At 37.0% G+C, this 12,707-nt stretch overlaps 1 long non-coding RNA gene across 1 annotated transcript; it reads right to left on the bottom strand.

Annotated features, from left to right (window-relative positions):
* Nucleotides 1–5,466: 5,466 nt before the first annotated feature.
* Nucleotides 5,467–12,030, bottom strand: LOC148127617 (uncharacterized). Its single transcript, XR_015743780.1, has 3 exons — nt 11,967–12,030; nt 9,813–10,054; nt 5,467–6,250 (listed from the first exon to the last, which is right to left on the bottom strand). It is a non-coding gene; the product is annotated as an uncharacterized LOC148127617 (long non-coding RNA).
* Nucleotides 12,031–12,707: the final 677 nt, after the last annotated feature.

Raw genomic sequence — 12,707 nt, 5'->3', positions numbered from 1 at the left:
GTGGTAAACAAGTCCAACTGAGAAGTTCAAGGAATCACTGAAATCAAACAAGAGATGCTTAGCACCAACAATTGGTTGTCACTAATACAAGGTTTCTGTGAGGCATAAGCTTTCTAAAAAGTCTTAAATATATCCATCTCCTATATTCCTCACATAAGTGCAACTGAAGGTTTGCAGCCTTGATTTTGTCATCATCAGTCTTCCTTAGAGGCACCTCCTTTTTTTAAAACCAGAATTGTTTCTGTCCCTCTACCCCTATCTTATACATTCTCACCAAGGGGGCTTCAAGGCCTTGGCTCTAATTCCAGATCTGAAACTTCAGTTTCAAAGTCAGGTATAGTAGAACCTGCTTCTGGCATTTTAGTCCTATTACTGGGGCTTGGTTTCTTGGTATCCAAAATACCAGATTCCTCACCCTGATCATTTCTTGAGTAAGAGGCTATCACCATAACTTTACTCCTCTCTTCACAGTGTCCCTTCCGCTTTTCTGTGGCCTTAATTTGGGGAGTTCTGATAGAACTAAGAAATTAAACATTGGTTTTCTTCAGGATCTCTCTTCTGGCCCATAGACTTCTCAGCTGATGTAAGGTCCCCACCCCACCACCTGTGGTATCAAGAATCCAAACTCTGCTGTATATTATACTTCCTTTCATCTGTTGTTTCATACTAATGGTATGGAACGCAATACAGAACTGGAGGTTCTAGACAGTCTAGATTCTAGAACTAGAAGGTGATTGTAGTATCTGGATTAAAAAAGGGAGAGCTGGAACTTGCAATGCAATGCTGGAGAAGGCTGGTTTTCTCTAACGGTTTCTAATTTTCATGTCCCACCTTTCATAGGCAGATATTTGTAGATAACCACAATTTCTGCCTATTTGAAGGGAAAATCCTGCTTATTATCAGTAGTCTGCAAAACATTGTAACCTTTCTTGGTTTACTCCCATTTTTTTAAGAATCGTGGGTATATCATTAAAGAAAATATTATCCTTTGAAAAAATTAGCTTTTGTTGCAGCAAAAAGCTAATTTTTTCAGAGGATATTATTCTCTTGAATTACATACCTATTACATGGAATCTAACAACTGGACAGAGTAAATGGATTCCCTGTGCCTTTACTAGGGCCAAAAACTAATATTGGAAAGATAAATGTATGGCCCCATTTATTCAAAGAATTGAAAACCTGATTATACTTGCCACCTATCAGCAGCTTGCCTATTGACGTAACTTTGTATGGACAAATATAATGAAATATGGAACTCATTTATATAAAATACAATAGATTAAAAAGAATGATAGTTTTATATTAGAAGTATATATATATATATATATATATATATATATATATATATACACGCTTGAATAATACATACCTTAGACAAATATCTAGAGAATTGTAACAATTAATAGTTATAACCATATATTATACTTTATACTTTTTTAAAAAAGCACTTTTATGAATTTTTTTTCCTCTTGAGAATATTTCATAGTATCATAACTAATATAAAAATGTCTTGACCTAATGTTCAGGTTCTTGGGAAATTTTGAAGTACATAAGAACATTTCTAAAATCATTATTTATTTATTAAATTTATATCCTACCCATCTCACTATTTGGGCTGACTCTAAGACTCTAGATCAGGGGTGTCAAACTCACATCGTCATGATTGCATCACATGACGTATCGGGACTTCCCCCCCACTTTGCTTAACCAGATGTGGACATGGCCAACATGTGACACATCCAGCCTGTGGGCTGGGAGTTTGACAGCCCAGCTCTAGATAGTCAAGATACATAATCAGGAACTAATACAACAACTTATCTAATCCAATTTAATCCATAAATGTGGCTTAATAAAGATGATAGCTCCATAGAGATGTTCCAATGGGTCAGAAATTAGATCCTACTGACTTCCGGTTTGAGCTTCTTCGTTGACAGACCGAAACCTCGTCTCTCAGAGGCTTTGATCCATGCTCGCAGCTGGAGCGCCCTGAGCCGGCTGGTTTCGGGGCTAAGCCACCCCGTAGAGGTGGTGAAGAGGGGGGAGACTGCCTGCAGGGTTGAGGAGAGCCGCATCTCTCCTCCTCAGCTGGCCATTACTCCCTTTCCCGAAGGTGGTTGTAGTGGTGGTCAGAAATAGCCACCACAAAGAAGAATTCGACCAGAAAAGAATGTGCAGGAGGAAGATAAGAAGAGAAAGTTTTGGTTGACCGGGTCAAACAGCAAAAGCAACAAATAAGGTACTCTGAAATTTAAACTTAACAACATTGTTCCCAAAGAAGATTTTGAAGCTGCGAAGGAGAGAGAGAAGGGAAAGGACTAGGTTTTTTTTCTTCCCTTCCTTATACTGACAGCTAAGAGACTTAAGCAAGAAATTGAAAAAAAAGTCCACTTTGATATTACTAGGTAGCTAAGCTGAAAATAAAAGTCAAAGGGACAATAAAGATTTCTGGACATTTAAATGTTTTTAAAAGTTGGAAAGGAGAAAAAAAAAGAATAGAAGGGCAGGATCTGGAAAAATGGAGGAGACTGCCTGAAATTAAGGAATGGAACTGTAATTAAAAGGAACTTACAGTGAAATTTTAACAAGATTCCTCAAATATACATTTTAATGGAAACTTGGTAACAAAATAATAGAACCCCAGGAAAAGAAAGTGGAAAAAAGAAGCAAGTAGAAACAGCCTTGGATTATTTGGATTACTTGGTGATTTTTGGTTTTTGCATCTAGATGACTAAAATTAACTGGGTGGTTGCTTAAAAGTTTTTAAAATGGTATCACTCTTAGAAGAACTGAAAATGGAACTTAAAAAATGGAAAGAAAACGCACAAGAAGGGAGAAGTTCTTTTAGCTTCGTGTTTCAATTCTTAGAAATGGAGATCTGGAACTATGAGAAGCAGCAAGAAACGCTTGCAGAGCAAGAAGATTGGGACAAAGAAGAAGCCATCTTTAATGATCAAATAATTTTAAGTGGGGGGGGGGGGAAGAAAAGGGGGGAAAGAGTGAAAGGTTTAAGATTAGAAAAAACAACCAAAAAGAAGAACAATTTGAAAGATAAGTATAATATTAGAAAGCAACAGAAGAGGGGATTACAGATGATAGAGTTAGAAGTAGAGAGACGAGGGGGTAAAAGGGAGGAAGAAGAAGAGGGGGAAGAAGGCAAGGAAAAGAAGTTGTAAAAGAAACAAGAAATGGAGAAACAGGGAAAAGATATAAGGATTGTAACCACAAGTTTGTTTAGAGATAATGGGTGAAAATTTAATTGTAAAAGGGATTCTGCAAAGGTACATAAGATAGCTTTGTTATATTACAAATAGAAATAACTTTAGAAAATATGATGATGGATAAAATATTTATTGTACTGCAGTGGGATGTTTGTTAATAAATAAATGAATTAAAATGATTGAGAGAATTAAAAGGGAACATTTTTAATTATTAGTAATGATTTATAAAAATATAAGTAAGAAATATGGGGGAAAAAAAGCTAACTATGGAAAGTTTATAAGTGTTCCCAAGGAAGCATGATATTCAATTGAAAAGAAATGTTAAAGATGTTAATATTTTAATACATATTAATGATAGAATTGAATTGGAATGGAATGTGTTTTATTTACACACACACACACACACACACACACACACACACACACACACACACACAGTTTCTAAGCAAAGTAACTTGCTCCAAGAGGTAAAGAATTACTCTTGGGCTGGTCAATAAATTAATCAGCCACTCTTCTCATGAGCAGTCATCTGTAACTTTTCACCTTGCATGAAGAAACAACATGCTTTGAGCTAAAAATCAGCAATAGTGTCTGAATTTCAGGTACAGAATTCCTCCTTCCCTCCCTCCCTCCCTTCATTTGTACATAGAAAATTATTTTTCCGACCAAACTGTTGTGCTGTTCATTTTTTTTCTTTCACAGAACCTTTATTTATCCAGCCTTGAAATTTATATCATCTTCTGGGATGCTGGAAGGAAGAGTATTCTATCATTTATGGATAGCCAGCAACCACTGAGGACAGATCTGCTTTTCCATATGAAACAAGAGGAGGAATTTTTAGATCAGCCAGGATATAATTACCTATGTTGGAAGAAAGCCAAGATCACATAAGCTTAGCAACAGCAAAGTCCTAACGGTGCAAAGGGGATTGAGGGAAGCTAAAAAGAAAAACATAATAATGCAAGAGGGATGTTTTTACCATATGAGTAGCAGAAGCTGCTGGTAACTGAATATATATTTCCAAGGTCTAAAATACAAGAAAATTGATCAAAGTCAAGAAGAGGGTGAACCTTCTGTAGAGTTAGCAGTGATGAGGGGCCTATGGAACTGATTAAGAAATCATGAACATGGTTTTTTTTTTTATTTCTGCTCAAGAATTAACATATATTACAGTTCTGATGTACTTCAATTCCTGTATAGGGGATAGATAACATGTTACTGACAATAAAATACCACGTAACAAAAATAAATAGAACAATTTGATTATACAGTATCTTTATTAAGAACGCTAGTAACAAGCTCAGCTTGCCTAAGATCTGGTGTTCTTTCCTCAGTATCTCCAGATATGGGAAATAAAGCAATAAAGTAGCTACATCTTCCAGGCTCATAGCCTTGTAAGCTCTCTATGTGTATTGATGCTGCACAGCTATTTTGCTTCATTTTTTCCTCAGCAAAGTTCTTTTATTAGTTTGCAGAGAAATGTTTTTTGATGTATGGCAGAACACTTCTTTCTAAATATTTGCAAGACTAGCTTTAACGTTAGAAATATTCTTATCTGAAACAGAAGAGATGCCATCAGTCAGTGAAATTGGAGGTTCTTAGACGAACGGTTTTCCTCACAATATTGCAGCTCCCTGTGTTTCTGTGTTAATACTTGATATAGCATTTTTCAAGTGCCAGTTAAGAAAAGCAGGGCATGTACGGTTTTATATTTCCAACATCTAATTTCAATAGAAGAGAAAGTACATAGTTCAGGATTAAACCATGAAGTCCTTGTGCTCTTTTAGCCTGGTTTGCAGACATTTCATTACCCGATTAGGGGACATCATCAGTGCCAGTAGGTGTAGGGTTTATTCCCTGTTTTTATATACTAACTTGCCCTGCTGATGTTGGTGGAAATCTGATTTTCTCCTTGGTTGTTCCTTGATTAGCATTTTGTTTTCTGCTTGATTGTTTGTCTGGTGTTAAACCTTGCTTATCTGGCTATTGATTGCCAAAGAGGATGTGTTTTGGTCTTTTTGTTTCCTTCTTAACTTTTTTTACTATCTCTTTTGATTTGCATGTAAATGTGATTTATCTCTATGTTTTTCTTGTATGGCTTACTTCTCTGAATGCCAAGCATCCAAGAATTCTCTAGAGTTTTTGGATTTAGTTTGGTGTAGGATGCACAGTGTTTCCCAGTAGAAACTATGGATGAATCTATACATATTTGTCAGGTTATATAAATAAGGACCAAACTCTGCACGCACTAGCACTGATGATGTATCCTAGTTGGGTAATGAAATATCATAAGCAAACAGGGAGCACCAAAGACTCCAACATGTGAATTGTATGTTGAAATATGGGACATCTACACTTTTAGTTGGCTTATAAATTGTTTTGCGGTTTCAAAAAAATCCTATAAACATCAAAGAGACTTATGTATATATGACTCTAATACCTAAAACCTGTTTTTGAGGCCCTTCATCAGTACTCATTCAAAGTACTGCCCACCTGTCCTTGAGCCAGCAGGAAACTATACAGGTAAAACATTTGTTTTGCCTGCTGTTAATCTCTGTTGATAATGTTTATTGAAAGATGACAATTACTGAACATATCTAAAAGGATATATAGAAAACACCAACTTTAAGATGTTAATATCTTTTCTTTTCTTTTTAAGATCCAGTACTTAAGAGTTAAAAATCCCATCACTAACAGGCTAAGGCTAGTTGGCAAACAAAAAGGCTGATACCAATGTTTGTCTTCAATATTGACTGCAATTCTGGAAGTTGTAGTTCCAACCCTTCTGGAGCTACCAAGTTAGAAGAGACTTACACCTTGATCTCTTAAAGGGTTAACATACTTTAAAAAACAGATTATTCAAAGTCAGGAAATGTTAGAATGTAGAACTCTTGGCCTGGTTGCTTTCTTCTTGTCTTCAAATCCAGACAAAGACTGTACTGAGGTTTATACATTTGTTCATCTGGAGTTTCTGCAGCACAAACACTGTAGCTGTGATTATCGTGGGAGAAGCTGAATCCAATTAAGCTCATCTGTGTGAAACATGTTAGAGGAGAAAAGATTTAGCAAGGCAGATATTTGAGAAGAAATGAGCAACACAATGTCTTTTATTGTGTATTGGCCAACAGAAATGCAACACACTAAGTAAATAAAAGCTCAAGGATAATCAGCCTTCCAATTTTAGGCAGCTAAAAGAGAACTTAAACCAAAACACGAAAGTAAAAAGTATATCATGTCAAACAATCTTTTGAAATAAATGCCAACATTTAAAATTGCTTAGGTTCCCATACTAAATAAATAAATAATAAATAAAACAAGCTTTAATATTGCAACTGATAACAGCCTTCTCATTTGCAAACCTCTGAACAGTTAATTAGAAGCAATCTCCACTGAATTCTTTCAAGGAACAGGTCTCTGGCACTGTTTCCTTATATTGTTTTCAGCCTGAAATCTAATTTTATGATGATATGAATAATTTTAATTTCACTTTCATGCTGTATGGTTGCTATACATCAGTATAAAATAAAGGATTACAAATTATTTTTAAGTCAACTTGGCTATTTTATCCTGCTTATATTTAATATATCTGGTACGGACTTTTAACAGATACAATCCCAGTTCAGTATTTGCACTGCACTGTTAAGTTAGAAAATATTTATGTGCAACATCTAATCAGTCCTAATTAAAGGGTTTTTAAAGAGTGTGGTGGGTACCAATAGCTACTTAATTAGGTAGCTATTCTGTTTTTCCATCTCTAACACAACTTCTGTGATCAGGCAGAAGTGATGGAGGCATTATCTGAATTATTCTGTAAATGAAATAAGGGGATCACATAATAAAAATATGTCTTAAGACACGGGTGTCAAACTCACTGCATTACATTTTCATCACATGACATTTCATGTTTTCCCCCTCCACAGAGCTGGGGTGGGTGTGGCCTGTGCGTGACACATCCGGCCCATGGGATGCCAGCTTGATACCCCTGTCTTAAGGTATCTCTAGTCTTTTTTTTTAAACCAGAACACTTTACATGTCAGGTTAAACAATTAAAAGGTGCTTTCTGAAAGATGTTCCTCATCAATGAGAGATGTTCCTAGCCAAAATACATTATAATTGAAAGGAAATCAGGAAGTTCCTTCCAGCAAGGGACTTCTGGCGAGGGCATGATGAATTGAAGATGTCCTTGGAAAACAGGGACAACATTACAATTGAAATTATTGGCTGAATGCAGGATACGGGTCAGAGAAAGGAGAGATTTTGAGATTGCCCATAAGTAAACTACAAGGAATTGATGTTTTCGTGATGAGCTAATAAGTATAGTGGCTGGGATTCAAGGGATTCTATCTGAGCTCATAGTGGTAATGTGATCTTTCAGGACTCAACATTCAGTCAATTCTAATTTCTTAACAACTTTGAATGATGATGATGATGGTGGTGGTGGTAGTGGTGCTGGTGGTGCTGGTGGTGATGCTTTTTAAATATTGAGACCCGTTGGAATGGCAGGTTTTTATGGTATTCACTCCTTCAGTCCTTTATGACAGAAATGTTAAGTATGAGTTTAAAGATGTATAAAAATGAAGTTTTGGAATTAGCTGCAAAGGGATGATTGGAATGTTATGTTTTAGAACATTATAAATGGACTAAGGATCCAGAAGGATTTAATATAAATGGTTTAAATTAAAAAAAAATCCTTCCTGTGGGAAACTACCCATGTTTTTGTATTGGGAAGAAAAAAAAATGATAAGGTGGGACTTTGAAGGTTTAACACTAGAGGGAACCAGAAGCAAATAAAACAATGGATGCATTGTGAGAGAGGAGGGTTTTTTAATTATTTATGCAGTCTTACTGCTTTTAAAATGGCAATGAAACTAGAAAAAAACAAAACAAAAAGATATAAATATATATTATCAAAGAAAAGGGGGAAAACATACTCCTTTAAGGCAGGGGTCGCCAACCTTTTGGACCTCAGAGACCACCAAACTCATAATTTTAAATCCTGTGGACCAGAGACCCTGGGAAAATCCCCAAAAAAGTCTGCAAGAAAATTCCCCACCCTGTTTTCCTACCGATTGATCATCCTTTATTTGGGATCAAAGGATACCATCTCCAGCTCTGTTCTTGGGGGAGAGACTTTTGGCTTCATGCAAGGAAAGCAGCATAAGCAGCAGAAGTCTTTCTTTCTCTTCCCCAAACTCCGCCAGAAACGAGTCTTTGTGAGACTTGTGCCGGTGCAGCCTCTTGGAGCAGGATGCCTTGCAGGGTCCCAAAGACTCATTTCTGGCAGAGTTTGGGGGAGAGAAAGACAGACTTTTGCTGCTTTCCTTGCAGAAAAATGGTCATAAGAAGCAGCCAGGCCAGGTGCATGGGGTGAGTGGGGCAAGTTCCCCTCCTCCACCCTTTCCCCCCTCCCCTCACTACCTCATGTTGTTTGCAAGTGACGCAAGCCTTGTGTTCCCGCAAGCCATGTGGGCTGCGTAGCCTTGTGTTCCTGCATAGCCTGGATTAATTGCTTTTAGGTGGTGCTTTGGGGGTGACATTTCTCTACGAACCATCAAAATTTTCTCGGGGACCACTAGTGGTCCCTGGCCCACTGGTTGGTGACCACTGCTTTAAGGAACCATTGTGATGTAGCAATTAGAATGGCAGGCAAATTCTGCCCATATCCTAGAGTTCAATCCTGATGGACTCAAGATTGACTCATTTTTTTCATTCTTCTGAGATCATTAAAATGAGGACCCAGATTGTTGGGGATAATATGCTGACATTGTAAACCTGCCAGAGAGTGCTGTAAAATACTATGGGGTGGTATATAAGTCTAATATTACTTTTGATGTTGATATTGATATTTTTAAAAAGTGTTTCATTTAGCTTCTTGATGGTTGAACCAGTCTCCTATTTACTTACACATTTTATATTGTGGCAGAGAAAAGAGTGAATGTAGTTTCTTGGATGAGAAGTGAAACATCTTGAAGGAAAAATAAAGAGTTGACTTTTTAAAAAGCACCTTTGGGACAATGTGACCTAGATGACTAAGAATCTCCATAGAATAGTTTAAAATAATTAATTAATGATACAATCATAGTATAATATTAGGATCCTGGGATATAGTTTTTCCACACAAAAGGAGGAGAAACAAGAAACCGTTTCTCCCCAGGCTTAAATAACCTAAGCTATCCAGTAGCACAAATGTAGAAAGCTCTGTCTCCACCATAGGATTATTTTAGAAAGCACTTCAACCCCTGCCCCCACAGTCTCTGGCCTTGAATTAAATCCCAGACTTCAGGAATGTTGCTGGTTTCAGTGAGAAAGCCCGAAGATCCTTGCCGGGAGAAGCATAAACCAGGATTACCTGCTTTGAAGAGTTATGCTTTTTAATGAATACTAACAGGCTCCAGCTGAGCTTGGATGGACAGTGAGAAGGTATGCATTTAAGGTTTTGCTCAAGTGCAATCAGATTCTGAAATAACTTCTTGCTATGGTTTCTTCCTGGGTGCCCCAGAACTTTTCCGATAGATACAGTTATCAGACTTTTATACTAGTCTAATAACTGTATTTATCTGCAAAAATAGCAAAAACTGGATTAAATTTACTGACCATTATGCTGCCTTTATGGCATCAGTTCCAAGTCAATGGTGTTCTGATAGTATTCTGAATACATATGTTGTATACAAAGTGATGATTGAATGATTCCTTCAGCTTTGCTACCCTTCCACATCAACATGTTGATAGCTGGCAGGGAAAACACCCACCAAGCCTCCAGAGTAGCAAAACGCCCATCACCTCTAGGCTCTTCTCTGTGTCTTTCCTCCTTTACAGAAGCTGCTGCTATTAAATCTCTGAAATGAAAGTAGTTGAGTCATAGGTAGAAGGCTAACAAATCTGGACTGTAGAAATCTGAACAACCAGAGATGATAGCAAAGAGAAATCATATGCATGGTACTTTTGCACAAGCAAGAGTTTATCTAGGATTTTTGACCTTTTATTCATATAAATGATAAATATTGATTTCCAAATTCCTCCATGTTGTTCAGGAGGCAATGAGAGGTGCTGTCAGTCCACTATTATGTTCAATTAGGTGCTTACTCTATCATTTGTGGAGCAATCTAATGCCATTGAATAATAACAATAACAATAATACCAAGAGCAACCACATGCTATCATGCAATCTTGAGTCACAGTGGCTTACGTAACATAAAAACCATAAACATCCACAATATGAAAAATCAATATAAAAATAACCTGATATAATGTCCTTCATAAGAAGAATCAACTCACAGTCCCAAGTACCAACATTATACTGAACAAGCTCAGAACAAATAAAAATCCCAAATGATTCCAATCCACAAGAAAAAGTAATTATATATTGGTAGCAATCATATTCCTAAGGCCTTCCAGAAAAGTTTAGTCTTTGTTAACTTCCAGAAGACTTTCATTGAGCAGGATAGCCTATCTTCTAGAGGGAAGCTGTTCCAGAGCATTGTGAAACTGGCCTCACCATTCCTCTCTAGAATGCTCTGGAACAACTTCCCTCTAGAAGATAGACTATCCTGCTCAGTGAAAGTCTTCTTGAAGTTAACAAAGACTAAAAAGTTTCTGCTAGAGAAGGATCTCCTTAGATGAGTTGACTCTCGTTGAAGCAAAAAGTTTGGAATAATAATATTTTCTTATATGAAAAAAATGTGTATCCATAAAATAAAAGATGATAGAAATTCAATTCTTTTCATAATTTCATCCAGATACTTACTTTGTCCCATATCAAAGGTCTTTGATGTGCCTAACAATATTTATAACTGCTTTATTATTTCTGGAGCATAATACTAAAATATTTATTAATACTCTAATATTGTCAGAGCTTTGTCACCTATTCACAAAATCAAATTGTGCGTTATTGAAGGGAGCTTAATCTTAATCCCAACAGTCCACAACTTGGCATCTGGATACACCATACCCTGGGATAGACCAAAGGAGGGGAGGAGAAACTTCCTAACTTTACAGACTCAGATACATGAAACAAATCTATTTCACTCACATATAATCAGTTTATAGGTCAGTGGACTGTTTAGGTATTTCAGTCATAAAGTGATAAATGTCCAGCCTTTGTTTCATGTAGTTGGCAGCAGTTTCCAGCAGTTCCTGAAATCATAGAATTTCTTCATGCCAGTATTCAAAGATGAATAAAAAATTATACAGCAAAGAAAAAAAAAAACCTTACTTGCTGATGTCTGGCAAAAAAATCAAGTTCATGACATTTCTAGTAGTGGATTTCCTTCTGTCCCTAAGACATCTCACAGGGGTATTCACCCCATTTGCTATCACTGAAGACAATTGTCTCATCTATTACATACATTTACTGCATGGCCAAGTTTTGGAAGACTCCTTTTCAACTCTTAGATGTTGAACTCCAATTTTCTCTTGCCTTATCATCCTCAATCTGATAATGAAATTGAGAAGACAGGTGGCACTCTAGAATGATACTGTACCTTCATTCATATGTAAACTACCATCAAGACAGCTGGCTTGAATTTTTGCCTATGGCTGAGTTCATCTACAATAACTCAGTTCATTTTTACACACCCATATCACCATAGCTTGTAGGGCTACCGCATATATCACTTGCCTAACACTTCTTCCTGCTCCATTCCTGAAGACACCTCCTTTCTCCAGGAACCCCAAGCCACACAAATAATCCTCCAAAGAGCTCCTTTTACTACCATACAATTTCCCAAAAACGTTAGCAAAGTTACAAACACTTATTGTCTGGAAGGTCTCCATTACCCAGGTTGTTGCAGACTGCATATGGCTTTCCTTCCCTGTGCACAACTGTCTAAAAAGTTGGATTCCAAGTTTATTGTACCTTTCACCATAGTGCAGAGGTCAATCTGTTTGGCTTCTTGCCTGCAGCTGCCAGTACAGTGAACATGAACATATACTTAGGTCTCCCTTTGTAATGGCTAAAATAAGAAGAGAGTTTATTTTCAGGACATCTCATTCAGTTCCTCCCTTTACATCATTCTGTCAAACCAAAGGAACTATTCCTGCCCCTAAACAACCTCTCCCCAAATACTTCCGCGGTGAAAAAGAAAGTAGTATTGCTCACTCTTACAGAATGAGATAAAGTAGAGACAGCAGAGATCCAGCCCTTGTGATTGCTTGAGGCAGACCTAATAAGGACATTGCAACAAAGTAACTGGGCAACACACCAGTAATCCCATCAATGTTTCTCTGCTTGCTAACAAGAGACAAAGACTATTTCCCCTGCCTTGCCAAGTTTAAAAAACACGGTGTTTCTTAACAATAAAATAGTTCTTCTTACACAATCAAGTTTATCCAGTTTTTCCTTATATAGTTCCAAGATCCTGAAAGCAAATCGGACTTCTAGAATGTCCTGTGTTTGTTGTATCTCACTTGTGCCTGCTGCTCTCAGCTTACTGGAGAACTTATCTACCCCCAATTCTGCTGGATAAGAAGGGGAAGGGAGATTTCTTCAGT

The sequence above is a fragment of the Pseudonaja textilis genome, chromosome 1 (genome assembly GCF_049901715.1).
Source record: "Pseudonaja textilis isolate UNSWEBS1 chromosome 1, rPseTex1.2, whole genome shotgun sequence".
NCBI lineage: Eukaryota > Metazoa > Chordata > Lepidosauria > Squamata > Elapidae > Pseudonaja > Pseudonaja textilis.
The sequence above is the reverse complement of the archived record's forward strand: the minus strand, read 5'-3'. Positions and strand labels throughout refer to the sequence as shown.